Below are 6,491 nucleotides of genomic sequence, written 5' to 3'. Positions count from 1 at the left end.
AGGCGTCTTAGAGGTGTGGCACCATCTATTGAGCGGCGTGAGAACTGACCGGGTGTGTGGGAGAGAATGTTTCCTCTCTCTCTCTCTCTCTCTCTCTCTCTCTCTCTCTCTCTCAGCTAAGATAAAGACAGGGCAAAGTAGACCATATGTTTAGCTTGGATCATCCCAGCTAATGAGTTCTTCCTTGGAGCCATTCATCAAGGACCAGCTAAGACTTGACACTACCACTTAAGGGTGAGTAGGTGAGGTCGTTCATTAAGGGAGATTCATTTAAGGGTGAGTAAGTTAGTAAGGGAGGTTATTCTTTAAGGGAGATTCATTTAAGGTTAAATAAGGGAGGTTATTATTTAAGGGATATTTATTTAAGGGTGAGTAAGGGAAGTTATCCTTTTGGGGAGATTTATTTAAGGGTGAGTAAGGGAGGTTATTCATCAAGGGAGACTTATTTAAGGGTGAGTAAGGAAGTTATCATTTTGGGGAGATTTATTTAAGGGTGAGTAAGGAAGTTATCCTTTTGGGGAGATTTATTTAAGGGTGAGTAAGGGAGGTTATTCATTAAGGGAGACTTATTTATGGGTGAGTAAGGAAGTTTATTCAATAAGGGAGAATTATTTAAGGGTGAGTAAGGGAAGTTATCCTTTAGGGGAGATTTATTTAAGGGTGAGTAAGGGAGGTTATTCATTAAGGGAGACTTATTTATGGGTGAGTAAGGAAGTTTATTCAATAAGGGAGAATTATTTAAGGGTGAGTAAGGGAAGTTATCCTTTAGGGGAGATTTATTTAATGGTGAGTAAGGGAGGTTATTCTTAATGGGAGATTTATTTAAGGGTGAGTAAGGGAGGTTATTCTTAAAGGGAGATTTATTTAAGGGTGAGTAAGGGAGGTTATTAATTATGGAAAAAAATTATGAGTGAAAATAACAGGAAATATGTCAAGTTTCAACAGCCGGAACATAAAAGCTTTGTGAACTTACTTTTCCATGAAGCTTATTTCTTTAAGTTGGATGCCAACACGTCAAAGTTTCGAAGGGAGTGAACGTGAACTGATGTTGTAAGTGTAAGAAGGAAAGTTATTGGGGGAAAAAAGTATAAGTGAGACTTACACACACACACACACACTACTACTACTACTACTACTACTACTACTACTACTACTACTACTACTACTTTGCTGTCACTCGGAATCGAGTATGACGATCATCCAGCTATGATGCAATATTATGAGTTATAAAGGATGTCACCTTCATTGGTGAGTTCTGAGGTGACTAAAGAGGCCGATACGGGACCGACAGGGTCGATCACAGATGTTGCACATGTGGAGGGGCTACATCTAGTGCGGGGGGAGGGGGGGGCAGCGTCTTTCCGGCGTTGGCGCTTGTCTGCCTCGTTATCAGTTGGGCTAAACCGAAAGTATTGGCACCTTCTCGTGTGGTGCTCCTCCAAGCGTTACGGTGTGGAGTGATCGTCTCCCAGGTGAGGGGATCGATTTGACACCTTTTCAGGTTTGTCTTAAGACTATCCTAATACCTTTTCAGTTGTCCGCCAGCGTTACGTTTACTATTCGTTAGATTACTGTAAAGTAGCTGCTTTGGCAGTCTACTGTCGTCCACGCGGGTATCATGGCCAGTCCAGCGTAGTTGTTCATGGATAATGGTAGCCTCGATGCTTCTACATTTGGTATCAGCAAGAATACTGACATTCGTTCTCTTGTCTTCCCAGCGAACTCGGAGGATGGAACGTAGATTACGTTGGTGAAAGTTTTCAAGTGCCTTGAGGTGCCTCCTGTATGTGACCCTTGTCTCACTGCCATATAGCAATGTAGCATACATACACACACACACACACACACACACACAAACGCACGTGTCTATTGATCCTATTACACAACATTTTAAACTGGTTACTGCCATCACGTAGTTAACCTGGATCATCCAAAATTAATTATTCATTCACATTATATTTTTTGTTAGGTGTGAGTGAGAGCCATTACTTGGACGCCGATAATTCCTTTATAGAACCTTTAGAGGAAAATAAATATATGGGGTTTAATGCCTTAGTGATGGTTTAATGGTGTTCTTTGGTTTTATTCATATTTATGGGTTTTGTTATAGTTATTTAGGTGGTTTTTATGTGGGTTATGATCTAGTTATTAATTGTGGTTTAGTTATTATTATTTATATTTGTTTTTGTTTTGTATTTTTGCTGTTTTGAAATGTAAAATATGAAGAGATATGGGTTTTAATTTTGGTTGTGTGTGTGTGTGTGTGTGTGTGTGTGTGTGTGTGTGTGTGTGTGTGTGTGTGTGTGTGTGTGTCTAGGCTTTCACGTGGGAGTAATACAATATTTATACTGAGATTCATATTTTTTTCTTAATTTCTCTCTATCTCTTTATCTCATATACACAGACAGACAGACAGACAGACATGTTTTGAATATTGTTTTTTTTTATCGCAATTCCTTTTATTTCTCTCTATCACTTTCTCTCCTTTTGTACTGACTTTTCACCTGTCTCTCTCTCTCTCTCTCTCTCTCTCTCAAATTCTTCTCAATCTACCCCTTCCTCCTCCTCCCCCCCCTCAGCCTATATCAAGCGGGGAAGGGGCCCCATTACCGCTCCTACAGCTACCAAGGCCTCGAAAGCTTCTGTAGAGTCAACCTTTTATACTCACGTTACCTAAAGGAAAAAGGGAAAAAAAAGTGGAAAAATGTGTTAAAGTGATGTAAGAAGGTAGTTAGATTCAGGGAGAACTGCTGACTCTCTCTCTCTCTTATTTCCTTTAACTTCTCCCTGTCTGTCTGTCTGTCCGTCCGTCATCATATTCTTCATTTATCTCACCCCCCCCCCCATGTGTCTCTTAATGCATCTGTGTATCATAATATATTTTATTATTTCATGTATGTATTTCCATAGTGATGTAACTTGTCATATAGTCTACCACTGTTACTAACTACCACTACTACCATCAATATTACGACCACTACTATCATCACTAACCTCACTCACAACCAGTACTATCATGACTACACCCCACCACCATCACTACCACCACCACCGCTACCACCACCACCCCTCCACCACTATCACCACTACCAACAGGATCCCGGAGGCCAGACATAATGAATATTTAACACAATATGCCTCCTCCCTAGAATATTCCTGCAAGAACGGCCCCATCATTTTTCCTTACCTTTATTTTGTATTCCAGAAACTTCCCCTCACGGTGAATCTAGGACGGTCCCCCTCCTTTCCCTTCCTTCCTCCGAACATGGGATGGTATCGAGCACCTCATCTCCTGTAGGGATGCTAAACAAACACCCTAGGGCATGTATCCCCCCTCCCCCCCTGCCGCTTTATACTCTGGGTATCTTATCTTTCAATGTAGTGTACCATATAAGGGGAGGAGGGCTTTCAATTCCGGCCCGCAGGTAAGTTTTTTTTTTTTCATATTCAAATTCATCGCTGCTACCCCCTACCTGTCCCTCCCACCCCCTCTCTTTCATTCTTGGTAATCTAATCGTTCACTTCATCTCTTCTCATTCACCCGTCTACCTGCCCTACCCACATCCACACACATCCACATATACACCCTACGCATACACACCTACCCAACTAACACACACTCTACCCACACACATATAATAGACCTTACACACACACACACGCACACACGTACGCTATCCACACACCTTTGTCACACACATATACACCCTACCAAACAAACATAACCCTACCGCAAATACACACCCTGCTACACATACACACCCTACCACACATGCACACCCTATCACACATGCACACCCAACCACACATACTACTACTACTGCTACTACTTTGCTGTCACTCGGAATCGAGTATGACGATCATCCAGCTATGATACAATGATATGAGTTATTAGGGATGTCACCTTCATTGGTGAGTTTTGAGGCGACTAAAGAGGCCGATACGGGACCATCAGAGTTGTTCACAGATGTTGCACATGTGGAGGGCTACATCGAGTGCGGGAGGGGCGGTGGCAGCATCTTTCCAGCGTTGGCGCTTGTCTGCCTCGGTTTCCAGTCGGGTTAAATCGAAAGTATTGACACCTTCTCGTGTGGTACTCCTCCAAGCGTTACGGTGTGGAGTAAGTGTCACCTAGGTGAGGGGGTCGATTTGGAACTATTTCAGGTTTGTCTTAGGACTATCCTTAAACCTTTTCGGTTGCCCACCGGCGTTATGTTTACTATTCGTTATATGACTGTAAAGTAGCTGCTTTGAAAGTCTAATGTCGTCCATGCGGGTAACATGGCCAGTCCAGCGTAGTTGTTCATGGATAATGGTAGCCTCGATGCTTCAACAGTTGGTGTCAGCAAGATGACAAGCATTTGTTCTCTTCTCTTCTAACAGACTCGGAGAATGGAACGTAGATTACGTTGGTGAAAATTTTCAAGTGCTTTGAGGTGCCTCCTATATGTGACCCATGTCTCGCTGCCATATAGCTCGGTAAACGTGTAACTTTGTAGAAAATTTCAGCTCCCTGCAGCTGAAGACACGGTTTCAGAGTCTGCCAAAGGCTTGAGGTGCACATCTGATCCGATTCTGAATCTCTTAATCGATGTCCCCTGTGGTGGACAGGTGGGAGCCGAGATACCGAAAGTGGGTAACATTAGAGAGGGTAGCATCTGCATAGGTGATTAGGTTCTCCTGTAGGTCGCGTCCAGTGTGTGCAACAAGGGTGAGGTCGTCTGCATACTGAAGTTCAGTAATGTAAGCTGCCGACACCTTTGTTCTTGCCTGGAGTCGTCTTCTGTTGAAATGACCCCCCTTTACCCGGTACTCGATGTCCACCCCGCCAGCTAAATTGGCACTGGCACTAGTAAGGAAGGCAGCCAAGAAGATGGAAATAGATTGGTGCCAGTACAGACCCTTGTTTAACCCCCGTTTGGTTGGGGAAGTGCTCAGACTGGGTGCCATTGTGCAGGACACTGCCGTTCATGCCGTCGTGGAGTTGCCTCACAATGGCGATGAATTTTCGTGGGCAGCCAAAACGGCTGAGGGTCCACCAGAGGGCTTCCCTGTTGACCAAGTCGAAAGCCTTGGTTAGATCGATGAAAGCTGTGCACAGGTCACGACGCTGTTCTTTGCACTTTTCCTGTATCTGGCAGGCAGCAAAGATCCTGTCAGTGGTGCCACGTGATGGTCTAAAGCCACATTGAGATTCTGGGAGGAAATTTACTGCCTCAGGAAGAAGTCTGTTTAGGAGGACTCGGGCAATAATCTTACCAGTTACGGACAGCAGCGAGATCTCACAGTAGTTGCCACAGTATGACCGGTCTCCCTTGTTCTTATAAATATTGATGACGGAAGCGTCTTTAAGGGCTTGGGAGATTTTTCTTTTTCCCATATATTCTCCAGGAGAGAGTGGAGCCGGCTGGTAAGCAGAGGTCCTCCTGGTTTATACACCTCAGCTGGGATTCCATCAGGCCCTGAGGCTTTGTTATTTTTCATCTGTTTGATGGCAGCAGCTAACCTCATCCAGGGGTGGAGGATAGCTAAGGTGGGTCAGCTCTGGATGTGGAGGAACCTGCTGGGTAGTAAGGACATCCACATCAGTGTTTCGGTTGAGCAGTGAATGGTAGTGCTCTTTCCAGCACTGAATAATGCCTTCATCGTCTTTAATTATGGTGTTACCGTCGGATGAGCAGATAGGGGCTGCGCCACGAATGATTGGCTCATAAAATGTTTTGGTGGAATTGAAAAATTCTCGCATCTTGTGCTGATCGGCAAATTTTGTGTTACACATGATGTAGTTTTAAACTAGTCATTTTTTAACTTGCGAAGTTCCCACTGGTCCATGGCTTTCTTCTTGCGGAAGGTATCAGCTTTGGTCCGAGACTGAGGGTTGTTCTGCTAGTCAGTTAAGCAGCACCTTTATCATTGATGAGTGCATTGATTGCCCGGTCATTTTCATCAAATCAGGTCCTGGGGTATTTTTTTCGATCTGGCCGAGGGTCTCTGCAGGTTTTTGTCCTGACAGTGTTGAGAATATTCCATTCGGCACTGGGATTTGGGTTGCTTGTTGTTGGATTATTTATCAGCCCACCTATGATCTGCTCTCTGAAAGCATGTGCTACCGCTGGATCCTCTAGATGCTTAGTGTTAAAACCTCTTCTAGAGGCTTGCTGCCTTCGCCGTTTTGGGGCGACGTGAAGTGAGTGCTTGGATCTGACGTGCCAATGGTCAATGTCGAAGTGGTTTGAGGCATGCATGGACTGGTGATGAGGACGCCTCGGCGATCCGTTTCTCTGACAATGATGTAGTAAATGAGATGCCAGTGTTTGGATCGCGGGTGTTGCCACGAACCCTTGATCTTGTCGGCCTGGCTAAACAAGGGATTGGTGATAGTAAGGCTGGTGTGCAGCACTCTTGCTGAGGAGGAGTAGGCCGTTGGGATTACACTTGTCTAGTCCATTTCTTCCTATGGTTCCCTGCCAAATGTCAGCATCTCTGCCAAC

Source organism: Homarus americanus, unplaced genomic scaffold (genome assembly GCF_018991925.1).
Source record: "Homarus americanus isolate GMGI-L3 unplaced genomic scaffold, GMGI_Hamer_2.0 scaffold39155, whole genome shotgun sequence".
Lineage (NCBI taxonomy): Eukaryota > Metazoa > Arthropoda > Malacostraca > Decapoda > Nephropidae > Homarus > Homarus americanus.
The sequence above is the reverse complement of the archived record's forward strand: the minus strand, read 5'-3'. Positions refer to the sequence as shown.